Source organism: Lithobates pipiens, unplaced genomic scaffold (genome assembly GCF_037356315.1).
Source record: "Lithobates pipiens isolate NorthernLeopardFrog02 unplaced genomic scaffold, aLitPip1_a1.2 Scaffold_30, whole genome shotgun sequence".
NCBI lineage: Eukaryota > Metazoa > Chordata > Amphibia > Anura > Ranidae > Lithobates > Lithobates pipiens.
In genome coordinates, this window is record NW_027507791.1 from 165094711 (window position 1) to 165112673 (window position 17963).

Consider the following 17963-nt stretch of genomic DNA (forward strand, 5'->3'; position numbering starts at 1 on the left):
CTACATAGCTGTTCTCTATTTGAGCCCAATTGCCATCTGCAGGAGTTATTGGAAGTTGTGTGTGCCTCCAGCACAGCACAGTATACATCTGTATATACCCCTTTATCTCTGCTGTTTTCTGGTCATTGTCTGCTTGCCCTGACCGCAGTATACACCGCGATATTCACCTCAGCCTAAGGCCCAATTTTTCTGCCCCTGTTTAACAGGGGCGTTTAAGTAAAATTTTTGATGCAATGCTTTGCAGCAGGGCTAATTCCAGCAAAAAAACTAGAGTATATGGAAGAGGTTGCAGTGTGGTGGCACCAGCAGCAGTGCCTAAGGCCAAATTTTTCTGCCCCTGTTTAACAGGGACATGTAATTACAATTCTTGATATAATATTTCACAGGAGGGCCCCTTCCTGTGCCCACCCAGAGTAACGGTGAGGACTTATAGTGTTGTGGCACCAGCACCACAACCACCAAAGGTCAATTTTTCTACCACTGTTCAACAATGGCATGTAATTACAATTCTTGATATAATCGTTCACAGCAGGGCGCTCCAGCGCCCACCAAGAGTCACTTTCAGGGCTTACAATGTTGTGGCAAAACCAACACCTTGTTCCGCCATTTCTGCAGAGCATATAGGGCAGGCCCCTACTTTCAAACATCCAACTTACAAACATCTCCTACTTGCAAACGCAAGGAGACAGCAGCAAGTGAGATGAAAAAAGATGGACGACAAAACAAATTATACAGGGGTGATAACCCTTCCCTATGTTTTCCAAAAAGCTTAAAAATAGTTTTTTTGACTGGAGCTACACTTTAAAAATGTACCAGTTGAAAATTACAAACAGATTCAACTTAACACAACAAACCTACACAGTCCCTGTCTTGTTTGCACCGCCTGTATACTGCTGTTCTGAGTATATAGGGCCTGGGGGCCACACGCATTTCCTTTTTTTAATATGGGTACAGGGTTCCCCTTAATATGCGTACAAGACCCAAATAGGCTGGTAATGGGCAGGGAGGGCTACCAATGCCATTTTTCTCAATGATTTTCAACCATATTGCAGGAACCAGATATAACATTAAAACCGCAAGCAGTTTTAAATGGTGTTATTTCCGTTTAATGTCATTTTGTGCAGGGACTGTTCTAAACACGGGAAACACATGGCACTTCACAGGCATACTACAGACACCCCCCCAGGCACCATATTTAAAGGAATATTTCACTTTTTTTTTCACTTTCATTGTCAGTAAAATCAGTGCTCCCGCCAAAACGGCCATTTTTAAAAACATTTTAGGCATTGACCCATGTCCCCTGGGGCAGGAGGCAGGTCCCCAAACCCTTTTTAGGACAGTATCTTGCATATTAGCCGTTAAAATTAGCACTTTCCATTTCGAACGTTCGAGTCCCATAGACTTTAATGGGGTTCTAACGTTCGTAACGAATGTAGGGTCCGTTCGAAAGTTCTGGTACGAACCGAACCGGGGGGTGTTCGGCTCATCCCTAGTCAAGAGGGTTGAGAGTGGCCAGCAACATCGCCTACGGCCACATCACCCAGAATACGCCTGATCTTGTATGATCTTGGATGCTAAGCAGGATTGGGCCTGGTTAGTACCTGGATAGGAGACCGCTTGGGAATACCATGTTGCATAGGCTATTTTTTAATATGTTGTTGGCATCAACGACCTGTTTTATTTTTCTGCTTGTTTGCTCAGGTGACCATATTGGCATTTGTCAAGAGGGTTGAGAGTGGCCAGCAAGATCGCCTATGGCCACATCACCCTGAATGAGCCCGATCTCATCTAATTTTGGATGCTGAGCAGGGTCGGGCCTGGTTAGTACCTGGATGGGAGACTGCCTGGGAATACCAGGTGCCGTTGGCTTTTTTTAATATGTTGTTGACGTGAACAACCTATTTTATTTTGCTGCTTGTTTGCTGAGGTGACCATCTTGGCGTTTTTCAAGAGGGTTGAGAGTGGCCAGCAAGATCCCCTATAGCTGCATCACCATGAATGTTCCTAATCTCTTCTGATCTCGGATGCTAAGCAGTGTGAGGCCTGGTTGGTACCTGGATCGGAGACCGCCTGGGAATACCAGGTGCCGTAGGCTTTTTTTTAAATATGTTGTTGGCGTCAACGACCTGTTTTATTTTTCTGCTTGTTTGCTGAGGTGACCATCTTGATGTTTGTCAAGAGGGTTGAGAGTGGCCAGCAAGATCTGCTTTTGCCACATCACCTAGAATGCGCCCGATCTCGACTGATCTCTGATACTAAGCAGCGTCGTGCCTGGTTAGTACCTGGATGGGAGACCACCTGGGAATACCAGGTGCTGTAAGCTTTTTTTTAATATGTTGTTGGCGTCAACGACATGTTTTATTTTTCTGCTTGTTTGCTGAGGTGACCATCTTGGCGTTTGTCAAGAGGGTTGAGAGTGGCCTGCAAGAATGCCTATGGCTACATCACCCTGAATGCTCCCAATCTCATCTAATCTTGGATGCTAAGCAGGGTCGGGCCTGGTTAGTACTTTGATGGGAAACCGCCTGGGAATACAAGGTGCCGTAGGCTTTTTTTTAATATGTTGTTGGCGTCGATGACCTCTTTTATTTTTCTGCTTTTTTGCTGAGGTGACCATCTTGGCGTTTGTCAAGAGGGTTGAGAGTGGCCAGCCAGATCGCCTACGGCCACATCACCGTTAATGCACCCGATCTCGCCTGATTTCTGATGCTAAGCAGGGTCGGGCCTGGTTAGTACCTGTATGGGAGACCCCCTGGGAATACCAGGTGCCGTTGGCTTTTTTTAAATATGTTGTTGGCGTCAACAACATGTTCTATTTTTCTGCTTGTTTGCTAAGGTGAACATCTTGGCATTTGTCAAGAGGGTTGAGAGTGGACTTTAAGATATCCTATGGCAACATCACCCTGAATGCGCCCGATCTCATCTGATCTCGGATGCTAAGCAGGGTCAGGCTTGGTTAGTACCTGGATGGGAGACCGCCTTGGAATACCAGGTGCCGTAGGCTTTTTTTAATATGTTGTTAACATCAACGACCTATTTTATTTTTCTGCTTGTTTGCCGATCTTGATCTTGATCTTGATCTTACCGGATCTAACAAATATTTATCAGCTTGAATGATTTTTGGCCAGAAAATTTGATAAGGGGGGGCTGATGATGGGTTAGCCCCCCTGCAAATAACTTTTAATATTGCTTCTTCTGTGTGAAATCTAATGCAAACAACGGTTGATCTAACCTGATCTAACAAAGATCTAACAAACTGAATAAGATTTTTTCAAAAAGTTTGATATGAGTGGCTAACCCGGAAGAGGTACTTTTACCTACTGTACATTGTAATAAATCACAACAGAGGGAGGCTAGAGGTTACAGAAAGGTGACTGCTCAATACAAACAACCAAACATTGAATACCAAAAATGGTCCTCAGTGACCAAAAAAAGCCTGGTCCTTCTAGGCTAAAAATTATCCTTGGTGACCAAAAACAGCGATCCTGGTCCGTGGAGGCCAAAAATGGGCCTCAGTGACAAAAAACAGCACTCCCAGCTGTTTTTGGTCACGAGGATCTTTTTTGGCCTTCAAAGGTCATGAACGTGCCTTTTTTAGTCATCAAGGACCATTTTGGGCATTTAACCACTTCAGTCCCGGACCATTTGGTTGGCCAAAGACCAGAGCACTTTTTGCGATTTGGCACTGCGCCGCTTTAACCACTTGCCGACCTTTACACTCTGATGTACGTCCCTACTTTGGGGACGGACAGAGGCATCGTTAGGGGGTGGCTATTGGGGCTAGAGCCCTGAGTCTCTTGTCTCGGTCCAGAATGCAGGGGACAGGGACAGAGTGAGCCGTGGTCCCTCTGGCGTTTGTCAAGAGGATTGAGAGTGGCCAGCGAGATTGCCTATGGCCACATCACCCTGAATGCCCCTGATCTCGTCTGATCTCGGAAGATAAGCAGGGTTGCGCCTGGATAGTACCTGGATGGGAGACTGCCTGGGAATACCAGGTGCTGTAGGCTTTTTTTAATATGTTCTTGGCAGCGACGACCTGTTTTATTTTTCTGCTTGTTTGCTGAGGTGACCATCTTGCAGTTTGTCAAGAGGGTTGAGGGTGGCCAGCAAGATCGCCTACGGCCACATCACCCTGAATGCGCCTGATTTCGTCTAATCTCAGATGTTAAGCAGGGTCGGGCCTGGTTAACTCCTGGATGGGAGGTACTCCTGGATGGGAGACCGCCTGGGAATACCAGGTGCCGTAGGCTATTTTTTAATATGTTGTTGGCGTCGACGACCTGTTTTATTTTTCTACTTATTTGCTGAGGTGACCATCTTGGCATTTGTCAAGAGGGTTGAGAGCGCTCTGCAAATTCTCCTACAGCCACATAACCCTGAAGGCGCCTCATCTCAGAGGCTAAGCAGGGTCACGCCTTGTTAGCACCTGGATGGGACCCCACCTGGGAATACCAGGTGCCGTAGGCTTTTTTTTTAATGTTGTTGGTGTCGACGACCTGTTTTATGTTTTTGCTTGTTTGCCGAGGTGACCATCTTGGCATTTGTCAAGAGGGTTGAGAGTGGCCTGCAAGAATGCCTATGGCTACATCACCCTGAATGTACCCAATCTCTTCTAATCTCGGATGCTAAGCAGGGTCGGGCCTGGTTAGTACTTTGATGGGAAACCGCCTGGGAATACAAGGTGCCGTAGGCTTTTTTTTAATATGTTGTTGGCGTCATTGACCTCTTTTATTTTTCTGCTTGTTTGCCGAGGTGCATTCACATCACCCTGAATGCGCCTGATCTTGTCTGATCTCAGATGCTAAGCAGGGTCACGCCTGTTTAGTAACTGGATGGGAGACCTCCTGGGAATACTCGGTGCCGTAAGCTTTTTTTAATAAGTTGTTGGCATCACCCTGAATGCGCCTGATCTCGTCTGATCACGGATGCTAAGCAGGGTCAGACCTGGTTAGTACTTTGATGGTAATACCAGGTGCCGTATGCTTTTTTTAATATGTTGTTGGCGTCGATGACCTCTTTTATTTTTCTGCTTGTTTGCCGAGGTGACCATCTTGGCGTTTGTCAAGAGGGATAAGAGTGGCCATCAAGATCACCTATGGCCACATCACCGTGAATGAGCTTGATCTCGTCTGATCTCTGATGCTAAGCAGGGTCGGGCCTGGTTAATAGCTGGATGGGAGACTGCCTGGGAATATGAGGTGCTGTAGGCTTTTCTTAATATGTTGTTGGCGTCGACGACCTGTCTTATTTTTCTGCTTGTTTGTCGAGGTGACCATCTTGGCGTTTGTCAAGAGGGTTGAGAGTGGCCAACAAGATCGCCTATGGCCACATCACCCTGAAAGCGCCCGATCTTGTCTGATCTCGGATGCTAAGCAGGGTTGTGCCTGGTTAGTAACTGGATGGGAGAGCTCCTGGGAATACCAGGTGCCGTAGGTTTTTTTTTAATAAGTTGTTGGCTTCACCCTGAATGCACCTGATCTCGTCTGATCTCGGATTCTATGCAGCGTCGGGCCTGGTTAAAACCTGGATGGGAGGCAGCCTGTGAGAACCAGGTGCCGTAGGCTTTTTTTTAATATGTTGTTGGCGTCAACGAGCTGTTTTATTTTTCTGCTGGTTTGCCGAGGTAACCATCTTGGCATTTATCAAGAGGGTTGAGAGTGGCCAGGCAGATCGCCTATGGTCACGTTACCCTGAATGCGCCCCATCTCGTCTGATCTCGGATGTTAAGCAGGGACGGGCCTGGTTTGTACCTGGTTGGAAGACTTTCTGGGAGTAGCAGGTGCCATAGATGAGTGGAAAACTGCGCTTAAAACCAGAACATGCCATTATGAATACCTGGTAATGGCTTTTGGCCTTTGTAATGCCCCGGCAGTTTTCCAGGAATGTATTAACAATGTCCTCCGAGATTTGTTGCTATGTGTGGTGGTTTATCTCAATGATATCCTCATATTTTCCAAGTCCTTGGAGAGCCACCACACAGATGTCTGTCGTGTGCTTCAGAAATTAAGAGAGAACAATCTCTATTGTAAACTGGAGAAGTGTGAGTTTCATCATGAATAGGTTACATTCCTGCGCTATGTCATTTCAACTGCTGGTTTTTTGATGGACCCAGAGAAACTTTTGGCAGTCCTACAGTGGCCTCAAATCGTGGGTTTACGTCCTCTGCAGCGTTTCCTGGGCTTTGCGAATAAACAAGAAGTTTATTCGTAACTTCTCGTCTCTGGTCAAGCCCCTGACTGATATGACCAGAAAGGACAGTAACCCACAGAGTTGGTCTCCGGGGTCCATTAAGGCCTTTGAGACTCTCAAGGCTGCCTTTGTTTCTGCTCCTGTGTTTGCACATCCTGATCCTACGTTGCCTTTTATCCTAGAAGTTGATGCTTCTGAGACTGGAGTTGGCACCCTTCTCTCTCAACGTCCTAACTCTGAGAGTGCTATGCATCCATGTGGCTACTTTTCCAAGAAATTGTCACCTGCTGAGTGCAATTATGAGATTGGTGACAGAGAGCTGTTGGCGATCATTGCATATTCATATGCGCCCACAGAACCTACAGGAGTCAACAATGGATTGTACCTCATACTACTCAACCTGAATAGGGTGAGGGTGTGGCACCAAGGTGGTAAATCGGTTACAGACCAACGGTTTCAATAAGGAGCCATGAAACACATTTGAGATGCACATTCTAGGAGGAAGGTTATTACGGTCCCTACCGTGTCTTTTAGATGGCCCGGCATGGTCGCGCCCCAAGTGGCTCTAGGTGGTGTTGAACTAATGACTGTTTATTCTTGCTTCTGTTTCTTTACATCTGAGCCACACTTCAGTTCTATTCTGCCTGCTTTCCAGACATGCCTAGTTTTGCATAAATTACTGTGGGCAATTCTGTTTGTACCTGTCACTCTTGGATCAGCTGTGGCAGGTTACCTAATTAGCTGGATATAAAACCCTGTCTCACTCTGAGGGCTAGGTCAGTTCATTATCTCTTGTCACCAAAGGTACCTGTGTTCCTGTGTTCAAAGTTAAAGTGTTCAAAGCTACAATGTTCCAAGACTGACCCCTGTATTTTGTTTATGCTGCCCTCACAAACGTCCAACGCGTAAGCCACTGGGTTAATCCTGCGAGGGATACAGAAAAGCCACAATTAACCGAGGTGCAAACTTCAGTGAGGGAACACGAAGCCAGAGGTTGTGAGATGACAGCTAGACCCTGTCCCCAACCTGGTAGGAAGGCACAGGCAGGCATCTGCGGTCAGCATGGGGCAAACCCTCCTGGACTTGTACCCAAGTAGAACAAAGACCATGGAGCTTCTCCTCTAATGCAGGAATACTCTGCGGAACAAACAAGTCAGGCAACATGGAAGGTTGGAAACCATAATTTGCCATAAATAGAGACAATCGGGAGGCAGAATTCAAAGCACTGTTGTGAGCAAACTCTACCCATGGTAATAGGTCTGACCAGTTGTTATGGTGGTCAGAAGTATAGCAACGTAGGAATTGCTCTAAGGACTGATTGTCTCGCTCTCCGGCCCCATTAGACTGCGGGTGATACACAGAAGAGAACGCAAGTTGGATTCCCAACTGTGCACAAAAGGCTCGCCAGAACTGGGAGACAAACTGACTGCCCCTGTCCAAGACAATCACCTTGGGTAGCCCATGTAAGCAAAAGATCTCCAGAGCAAAAATGGAAGCCAGTTCCTTAGAGGTGGGCAACTTCTTAAGTGGAATACAATGACACATCTTTGAGAACCGGTCAACCACCATAAGGATAACAGTGATGCCTTGGGAGTTGGGCAACTCCACAATGAAATCCATAGACAGATGAGTCCAGGGCCTCTCTCCATTGGGTATGGGTTGTAGGAGGCCCACTGGAAGGTGTCGTGGAGTCTTACTCTGAGCACACATGGGACAGGCAACTACGAAGGCAATAATATAGACTAGGCCGCCAGAATTGTTGGGAAATGGCCCAAATGAGTTGATTCTTCCCAGGATGGCCAGCTGCCTTGGGAGAATGGTAAGGCAGTACGGAGACTCTCTGGGACAAAGCAGCGGTCACAAGGTTTCTTAGGAGGAGCATGGACCTGAGCAGCAAGAATTTTGTCACCCAAAGGAGAAGTAAGACTGGTGAGAACCGTAGCCAAGGCTGACAGTACGCTATTCACCTTCACATGGGCCGAAGGATTGGAATAAATGGCCCCTATCCAATGCATCATCCACTGGCCCAGACCCACCTGACGCAGGGTTTCAAATAGAAAAAGCCAATTCACCCGATCAAATGCCTTCTCCACGTCTGTTGACAGAAGTAGCATCACGGATTTCCGTGTCTTGTCCGCGTGAATCAGGTTGATCTCCTTTGTGGTATTGTCCCTCGCCTCCCTCGAGAGCACAAAACCCACCTAGTCTATGTGAACCAGAGAGGGGATCCACTCCGACGGGCGCATTGAGAGAGCCTTGGTGAAGATCTTGAGATCCACGTTGAGGAGGGAGATAGGCCTATAGTTTTGGCAGTTGAAGGGGGTCTTTGCCCTCTTTGGCATTCACCGTTATGAAGGCCCGTAGGGTATCGTCTGGAAGAGACCCACCCTCTCCGGCCTCGTTATAGGCCACTAAAAAATATGGGTGTAACAAGTCCCCGAAGATCTTGTAGTAGGGAAGCGAGTACCCGTCCGGGCCCGGGGCTTTACCACTATGCATTTGGGCAATGGCACGAGTTACCTCTTCCCCCGAGATGGGCACCTCCATGGCTGTCAAGTCCTCCTCTGGCAACTGAGGAAGGCCCGATTTCTGAATATAATCCCGAATGGCCTCTCGTTCCAGGGACCTATCTCTTCCCAAGGATTGGCGTGGCAGGTTATACAGTGAGGTATAATTCTTACGGAACTGCTCCGCTATTTCCTCCGTGGCATAAACCTTAGAGTTTCCCTCCCCCAATATCTCCGGGATAAAGGCCCGCGCCCTCTGGTTTCTCTGAGCCCTGGCCAGTATCTTACCACATTTGTTGTCATGTTCATAAAAGGAGCGCTTGCATTTCGCAAGAACTGCTTTGCCCTAAACAGTGCCAGAGCCCTCAATTGGGAGGATAAGTCCGCCAGTGTCTGCGTGGCTAACGATCGCTTGTGGGTGGCTTCCAGGGCCCTAATTTTGCTGAGAAGGTCGAGAGTTTGCTGCGATCTCTCCTTCTTGAGCCGTTCAGAAGACCTCGAATGGCATACTTGTGGGCCTCAAAACCATCATGGGGCAGCATTTGAGGTAAAAACCCCATAAGCTCTCTGGCGACCTCCTCCGTGACCTCCGGGGTCTGAATCAGGGTCTTATTAAGCTTCCGTTGCCATTGTTTTGGGACTGGGGCTAGGATTTCTATGTCAACAAATACCGGGGAGTGATCAGAATAGGTGATGTTGCCTATCGAAGCGTATCTCACCCTGGAAAGGAGAGACTGGAGAAGCAGAAAAGATCAATTCTGGTGTAGGAATCATGGGGAAGGGAATTCTTCTTCAGACGCTTAAGTGCCACGTATGAAACCTGAGAGGACTGCCTAGAAGTGTTTAAGGAAAGATCCATGGCGAAGTTCAGATCGCCACCCCAGGATCACCGCCCCCTCAGCAAAATCCTGTAACCTTGTCAGAATTGGCTCCAGGAAGCCGATCTGGTCAGTGTTGGGGAGGTAAAGGTTTACCAGTGCGAAGAGGGATCCGCCCAGGGTTCCTTTCACGAATAGGGCACGTCCCTCAATATCACTCCATTGGTCTTGGAATGTCCACAGAGTTCTGGAGCGTATCAGCATTATGACCCCTTTAGATTTAGATTCAGAGGAGCACCTGTGGTAGGCAACTGGGAAACAGCGATCATGGAGTGCTTGTGGTCTATCAGCTCGGAAATGAGTTTCCTGGAGGAAGCATATGTGGGCTTTCAAATGTCTTAGGTTGTTTAGTACCATGGACTGTTTCTCTGGGGTATTGAGTCCCCTGATGTTAATAGACATTAGCCTAAGGGTCTCCGACGAGCCCATGGCCTCGGTAGAGAGCAGGGGCAAGGGGAAGCAAGAAAAAAAAATGGGGGAAGGGGGCAGGAGAGAAAGGGGAGGGTGAGGGAAAGAAGAGGGGAAATACCAGGGAGAGCATCACAGAGCTAGTAGTGATCCCAATGAGCTAAAACGCCACTGGCGTATGAGAGAACTAGTCTCGTTACACCCTCAGGGCTCCTGCAAGGGGCCCTCAGAAGGGTGCAATCCTATGTGGGGGAAATGGTTGTAGGCAGCAGAGTTTACACCTAGGATTCCCAGGAGGCAGTGCCCTCAGCTACAGGCAGTGGGACGCCCCAAGAGGGGATCCACCCAGTGACACTGGCGTGGCAAGCCCAGCGGGGCTCCTCCAGGTGCAGGCTGAGCATATCTAGTGGAGAGCGGGCTCAACCAATCCTACAGCTGTATCGGCTCCATCCCCAGAAACAGAAATAAATCTGGGAGGTCAGCATGGCATCGCAGTGTGAACGATTAATTTGCCTTGTGGACGGTCGGTTGGATGGGGAAACCCCATCGATATGGTAGCGCAGCCCTGGTTAGCATTCCAAGTAAGGCCTTCAGCATCGCTCTTTGGATAAGTGTGGCTCAGGAAACGTCCGGAAAAAGAGATCTGTGCCCCATCAAAGTCTTTCGGACTCTTTTGGCACGGCACTTTCAGAATCTGCTCCTTGGTTGAATAACGATGCAGGTGGCAGATTACATCCCGGGGTCTGTCCACATTTGTGGGTCTGGGGCCGATCGCCCTATGGATCCTGTCGAATTCTATGGGCGCTAGGGATTCTCCTCTGAGAATGATTGCCTGAACCGTTTCTTGCAAATTCTCTGGACCAGTCGCCTCCAGGATCCCATGGAGCCGCAGGTTTTGGTGGTGGCTCCGGTTCTCCAAGTCCTCGGCGTGCGGCTGCACTTCCGCCAGCTGGTCCTGGTTCCTCCGATGGGCTCGTTCTAGCTGGGCCACTCTCATCTCCAGGGCATCTCTGGCTGCCTCCTGCCTGGTCAGTCGCCCATCTATCCCTGTCACCTCCGTGTGTATCTCCTGAAGGTCCAGGTGGTGCTGTTCTTCCACCCTCTGCTCCTCCATGTCCACCTTCGTGGGGAGGCTGAGTCCTCTCCCAGTGTCTGTGAGGAGGTATCGATACCGATCTGACTCCTGGAGGGGGAACCGAGAAGAGTCGGGATCCCCGTCAGCTGCTGCTGGCTCGGGCGTTGTGGGAACACCATGTTTCTTGACAGGGAAGAAGAAGAAGCCAGCCCCGCTGCCTCAGTGCAGGCATCCGGTACATTTCTGGCTCTGTCCCTGAGGAATCGGTCGATCTGGGTCACCGCGGCCACCTTGAAGGACCTTGTGCTTTCCTCTACGTCTGCTGCTCATGGCCAATAAAAGCAGAACTTTTACAAAAGGGCTTAACCTCCTTGATCAGAGGGTGCGGCTGCGGGAGCTTAAGCAGTGAGCGACTTCTCTCTGCCATAGCCAAGCCACGCCCCCCACCACTGACCTTTTAACCGCAGAAAAATCTGAAAAAATCAGTGGGATGCTTTACATGATTTAGAAGTAGTTGCAATAGCAAAAAATAGCAATAAAGTCTTGTCTTCTGTACACACAAGCCTCTCTGTATAAACTATCCTGTATTCTGTATACACTTGTTTGTCTTTTGTGTACACTAGGCTCATGGTATACCTTAGCCTTTGTGTATACACTAGCCTCTCTGTATACACTAGCCTCTCTGTATTTCCCAGCCTGTTTATTGTAAACCATAGGCTCTCTGTATACCCCAGCATCTCTGTATACACCAGACTGTCTGTAAAAACTAGCCTCTCTGTATACGCTAGCTTGTCTATTGTATACACTAGCCTCACTGTAAACCCTAGCATCTCTGTATACACTTTACTCTCTGTATACACCAGCCTGTTTCTTTATACCATAGGCTCTCTGTATACCCCAGCCTCTCTGTATACACTAGTCCATCTGTATACACTACAATATCTACACTAGCCTCTCTGTGTAACCCAGCCTATCTCTCTGTATACCGTAACCTCTCTGTATACTCCACCATCTCTGTATACCCAGGACGTTCTTCTGTATACTAAATTCTATCTGTATACACTAGTCAGTCTTTTGTATACAATATCCTCACTGTATACCCAACCCTCTCTGTATACACAAGCTCTCTGTATACCCCAGCCTCTCTGTATACACTAGCCTGTCTTTATACACTAGCCTCTCTGTGTACCCCAGCCTCTCTTTAAACACTAGCCTCTCAGCATACCCCAGCCTGTCTTCTATATATTAGCCTCTCCGTATACACTAGCCTCGCGGTATACCCTAGCCTCTCTGTATACCCCCAGCACTCTGTTTATACTAGCCTGTCTTCCTTTTACACTAGTCTCTCTGTATATCCTGGCCTTTCTGTATACCCAGCCTGTTTTCTGTAAACCCTAGCCTCTCTGTATACCCCAATCTCTCTGTATACACTAGCCTTTCTTTATACACTAGACGCTCTGTATACCCTAGCTTGCCTTTTGTATACCCTAGCCTAACTGTATCCCCTAGCCTCTCTGTATACACTAGTCTCTCTGTATACCCCAGGCTGTCTTCTGTATACACGTGCCTGACATCTATTTACAATAGCCTTTTTCTGTATACCCTTGTCACTCTGTATACCCCACTCTCTCTGAATACCCTTGCCTGTTTTCTGAATACACTAGCTTTGCTGTATACCCCAGCCTCTCTGCATACACTAGCTTTTCTGTATACACTAGCCTCTCTGTATACACTAGGCTCTCTATATACCTTAGACTTTCTGTATACCCTAGCTTGTCTTTTATATACACTAACCTGTTTTCTGTATACCATATCTTCTCTGTATAGTGTGTACCCCAGCTTCTCTGTACACACTAGCCTCTCTATATACCACAGACTGTCTTCTGAATACACAAGCCTATCTGTATACACTAGCCTACCTTCTGTACATGCTAGACTCTCTAAATACACTAGACAGTCTTCTGTATACACTAGCCTCTTTGTATTCACCAGCCTCTGTGCATACCTTAGCCTCTGTGTATACACTAGCCTCTCTGTATACCTCAGCCTGTTTATTGTATACCATAGACTCTCTGTATACCCCAGCCTCTCTGTATATACTAGTCTGTCTGCATACAGAAACCAATCTGCATACAATAGCCTCTCTGTGTACCCCAGGCTCTCTGTATACCATAGACTCTCTGTATACCCCAGCCTCTCTGTATATACTAGTCTGTCTGCATACAGAAACCAATCTGTATACACTAGCCTCTCTGTATATCCTAGCCTCTCTGTATAAACTAGCCTCTCTGTAGCTCTCTGTGTACCCCAGCCTCTCTGTATATAGTAGCCTCTCTGTATATACCCCAGCCTGTCTTCTGTATACACATGCCTATCTTCCACATACACTAGCCTGTATTCTTTTTACCCTAGTCTCCCCGTATACCCCAGCTTCTCTGTATACACTAGCCTCTCTGTATACCCTAGCTTGTCTTCTGTATACACTAGCCAATCTGTATACACTATCCTGTCTTCTGTACACACTAGCCTCTCTGTATACCCTAGCCATTCTGTATACCCTAGCCTGTGTTCTGTATATACTAGCCTGTGTTCTGTATACACTAGCCTCTCTGTATACCCTAACCTCTCTGTAAAAACTAGCCTCTCTGTAGCCTCTCTGTATACCCCAGCCTCTCTGTATACACAAGCCGTCTTTATACACCAGCCTCTCTGTGTACCCCAGCCTCTCTGAATACACCAGCCTTTCTTCTGTATACACTGGCTTGTCTTTTATATACACTAGCCTGACTAAAAAAGAAAGAAAGAAAGAGAGAAGTAAAGAATTAAAGAAAGAACGAAAAAGGGAGGGAGAGAAGGAAAGAAATAAACAATGAAGGATAGAAAGAAAGAAGGAAGCAAAGTAAGGAAGGAAGGAGAAAAAGGAAGGAAGAGAGAAGGAAAGAAAGAAGGATAGAAAGAAAGAAAGAAAGAAAGGAAGAGAAATAAAGAAAGAAAGAAAGAAACAAGGAAAGTTGGAAAAGGGAGGCCAAGAGAGAAGGAAAGAATGAATGAAAGAAAGAAGGAAAGAAAGAAAGAAATGGGACGAGGGAGAAGGAAAGAACGAAAGAAGGAAACAAGGAAAGAAAGTAAGAAAGAAAGAAAGAGAAAGGGAGTGAAAGAAAGAAAGTAAGAAAAGGGGAGGGAGAGAAGGAAATAAAGAAAGATAGATAGAAAGAAAGAAAGGAAGAAAGAAAAGATAGGGAGGTAAAGAAAGAATGGAAGGAGAAAAAAGAAGGAAGAGAGAAGGAAGAAAGAAAGAAGGAAAGAAAGAAGGAAAGAAAGAAGGAAAGAAATAAAAGGGAGGCAGAGAGAGAAGGAAAGAATGAATGAAAGAAAGAACGAAAGAAAGAAAGAAATGGGACGGGGTGAAGGAAAGAATGAAAGAAAAAAAGGATGAAAGAGTGAAAGAAGAATGAAAGCACTAAAGAAGGAAAGAAAGAGGGAAAAAAGAAGAAGGAAGGGAGAAAGAAAAAGGGAAAGAACGAACAAAAGAATAATTAAAAAAGATAGAAGGAATGAAAGAGGAAAAGGAACGGAGACAGAAGGAAAGAAAAAAAAGAAGGAAAGAAATAAAGGAAGAAAAATGGAGGGATAGAAGGAAAGAAATAATGTAAGAAGGAGAGAAAGAAAAACAGAGGGAGGGAGAAGGAAAGAAAGAAAGAAAACAAAATAAAGAAAGAAAAAAGGAAGGAGAGAGAAGTAAAGCAGGAATTAATGAAAGAAGAAAGAGGGAAAGAAAGAGAGAAAAAAAGGAAAGGAGCAGGGGAGAAGGAAAGATAAAAGAAAGAAAGAAAGAAAGAAAGAAAGAAAGAAAGAAAAAGAAAGAAAGAAGGAAGCAAAGAAAGCAAGGAAGGAGAAAAAGGAAGGAAGAGAGAAGGAAAGAAATAAGGATAGAAAGGAAGAAGGAAAGAAATAAGGATAGAAAGGAAGAAAGAAAGAAAGAAGGAAAGAAAGAAAGAAGGAAAGATGGAAAAGGGAGGCCGAGAGAGAGGAAAGAATGAATGAAAGACTGTCTTCTGAATACACAAGCCTATCTGTATACAATAGCCTACCTTCTGTACACGCTAGACTCTCTATATACACTAGCTAGTCTTCTGTATACACTAGCCTCTTTGTATTCACTAGCCTCTGTGCATACCTTAGCCTCTGTGTATACACTAGCCTCTCTGTATACCTCAGCCTGTTTATTGTATACCATAGACTCTCTGTATACCCCAGCCTCTCTGTATATACTAGTCTGTCTGCATACGGAAACCAAGCTGCATACAATAGCCTCTCTGTGTACCCCAGGCTCTCTGTATACCATTGACTGTCTTCTGTATACACTAGCCTCTCCGTATCAACTAGCCTCTCTGTAGCTCTCTGTGTACCCCAGCCTCTCTGTATATAGTAGCCTTTCTGTATACCCCAGCCTGTCTTTTGTATACACATGCCTATCTTCTACATACACTTACCTGTCTTCTTTTTACCCTAGTCTCCCCGTATACCCCAGCATCTCTGTATACACTAGTCTCTCTGTATACCCTAGCTTGTCTTCTGTATACACTAGCCAATCTGTATACACTATCCTGTCTTCTGTACACACTAGCCTCTCTGTATACAGTGTCTTCCCTAGTGTCTCTATATACCCTAGCCATTCTGTATATCCTAGCCTGTGTTCTGTATATACTAGCCTGTGTTCTGTATACACTAGCCTCTCTGTATACAATAACCTTTCTGTAAAAACTAGCCTCTCTGTAGCTCTCTGTATACCCCAGCCTCTCTGTATACACAAGCCAGTCTTTATACACCAGCCTCTCTGTGTACCCCAGCCTCTCTGCATACACCAGCCTTTCTTCTGTATACCCTGGCTTGTCTTTTATATACACTAGCCTGACTAAAAAAGAAAGAAAGAAAGAGAGAAGTAAAGAATTAAAGAAAGAAAAAAAAGGGAGGGAGAGGAGGAAAGAAATAAAGAACGAAGGATAGAAAGAAAGAAGGAAGCAAAGTAAGGAAGGAAGGAGAAAAGGGAAGGAAGAGAGAAGGAAAGAAAGAAGGATAGAAAGAAAGAAAGAAAGAGAAATAAAGAAAGAAAGAAAGAAAGAAGGAAAGTTGGAAAAGGGAGGCCGAGAGAGAAGGAAAGAATGAATGAAAGAAAGAAGGAAAGAAAGAAAGAAATGGGACGGGGGAGAAGGAAAGAACGAAAGAAAGAAACAAGGAAAGAAAGTAAGAAAGAAAGAAAGAGAAAGGGAGTGAAAGAAAGTAAGAAAAGGGGAGGGAGAGAAGGAAATAAAGAAAGATAGATAGAAAGAAAGAAAGGAAGAAAGAAAAGATAGGGAGGTAAAGAAAGAATGGAAGGAGAAAAAAGAAGGAAGAGAGAAGAAGGAAAGAAAGAAGGAAAGAAAGAAGGAAAGAAAGAAGGAAAGAAATAAAAGGGAGGCAGAGAGAGAAGGAAAGAATGAATGAAAGAAAGAACAAAAGAAAGAAAGAAATGGGACGGGGTGAAGGAAAGAATGAAAGAAAGAAAGGATGAAAGAGTGAAAGAAGAATGAAAGCACTAAAGAAGGAAAGAAAGAGGGAAAAAAGAAGAAGGAAGGGAGAAAGAAAAAGGGAAAGAACGAACAAAAGAATAATTAAAAAAGATAGAAGGAATGAAAGAGGAAAAGGAACGGAGACAGAAGGAAAGAAAAAAAAGAAGGAAAGAAATAAAGGAAGAAAAATGGAGGGATAGAAGGAAAGAAATAATGTAAGAAGGAGAGAAAGAAAAACAGAGGGAGGGAGAAGGAAAGAAAGAAAGAAAACAAAATAAAGAAAGAAAAAAGGAAGGAGAGAGAAGTAAAGCAGGAATTAATGAAAGAAGAAAGAGGGAAAGAAAGAGAGAAAAAAAGGAAAGGAGCAGGGGAGAAGGAAAGATAAAAGAAAGAAAGAAAGAAAGAAAGAAAGAAAGAAAAAGAAAGAAAGAAGGAAGCAAAGAAAGCAAGGAAGGAGAAAAAGGAAGGAAGAGAGAAGGAAAGAAATAAGGATAGAAAGGAAGAAGGAAAGAAATAAGGATAGAAAGGAAGAAAGAAAGAAAGAAGGAAAGAAAGAAAGAAGGAAAGATGGAAAAGGGAGGCCGAGAGAGAGGAAAGAATGAATGAAAGACTGTCTTCTGAATACACAAGCCTATCTGTATACAATAGCCTACCTTCTGTACACGCTAGACTCTCTATATACACTAGCTAGTCTTCTGTATACACTAGCCTCTTTGTATTCACTAGCCTCTGTGCATACCTTAGCCTCTGTGTATAAACTAGCCTCTCTGTATACCTCAGCCTGTTTATTGTATACCATAGACTCTCTGTATACCCCAGCCTCTCTGTATATACTAGTCTGTCTGCATACGGAAACCAAGCTGCATACAATAGCCTCTCTGTGTACCCCAGGCTCTCTGTATACCATTGACTGTCTTCTGTATACACTAGCCTCTCCGTATCAACTAGCCTCTCTGTAGCTCTCTGTGTACCCCAGCCTCTCTGTATATAGTAGCCTTTCTGTATACCCCAGCCTGTCTTTTGTATACACATGCCTATCTTCTACATACACTTACCTGTCTTCTTTTTACCCTAGTCTCCCCGTATACCCCAGCATCTCTGTATACACTAGTCTCTCTGTATACCCTAGCTTGTCTTCTGTATACACTAGCCAATCTGTATACACTATCCTGTCTTCTGTACACACTAGCCTCTCTGTATACAGTGTCTTCCCTAGTGTCTCTATATACCCTAGCCATTCTGTATATCCTAGCCTGTGTTCTGTATATACTAGCCTGTGTTCTGTATACACTAGCCTCTCTGTATACCCTAACCTTTCTGTAAAAACTAGCCTCTCTGTAGCTCTCTGTATACCCCA

General features: G+C 45.6%; 1 non-coding gene and 7 pseudogenes across 1 annotated transcript; all 8 read left to right on the forward strand.

Moving 5' to 3' along the window:
* The first annotated feature begins 1750 nt into the window (after window positions 1-1750).
* Window positions 1751-1869, forward strand: LOC143948875 (5S ribosomal RNA; annotated as a pseudogene).
* Window positions 1870-2431: 562 nt separating this feature from the next.
* Window positions 2432-2550, forward strand: LOC143946006 (5S ribosomal RNA; annotated as a pseudogene).
* A 108-nt stretch (window positions 2551-2658) lies between these two features.
* LOC143947800 (5S ribosomal RNA) lies at window positions 2659-2777 on the forward strand (annotated as a pseudogene).
* A 108-nt stretch (window positions 2778-2885) lies between these two features.
* On the forward strand, window positions 2886-3004 carry LOC143944859 (5S ribosomal RNA; annotated as a pseudogene).
* An 884-nt stretch (window positions 3005-3888) lies between these two features.
* On the forward strand, window positions 3889-4007 carry LOC143953550 (5S ribosomal RNA). The gene has a single exon (XR_013268621.1). It is a non-coding gene; the product is annotated as a 5S ribosomal RNA (ribosomal RNA).
* A 107-nt stretch (window positions 4008-4114) lies between these two features.
* Window positions 4115-4250, forward strand: LOC143949154 (5S ribosomal RNA; annotated as a pseudogene).
* A 324-nt stretch (window positions 4251-4574) lies between these two features.
* LOC143948064 (5S ribosomal RNA) lies at window positions 4575-4693 on the forward strand (annotated as a pseudogene).
* A 624-nt stretch (window positions 4694-5317) lies between these two features.
* LOC143946128 (5S ribosomal RNA) lies at window positions 5318-5436 on the forward strand (annotated as a pseudogene).
* Window positions 5437-17963: the final 12527 nt, after the last annotated feature.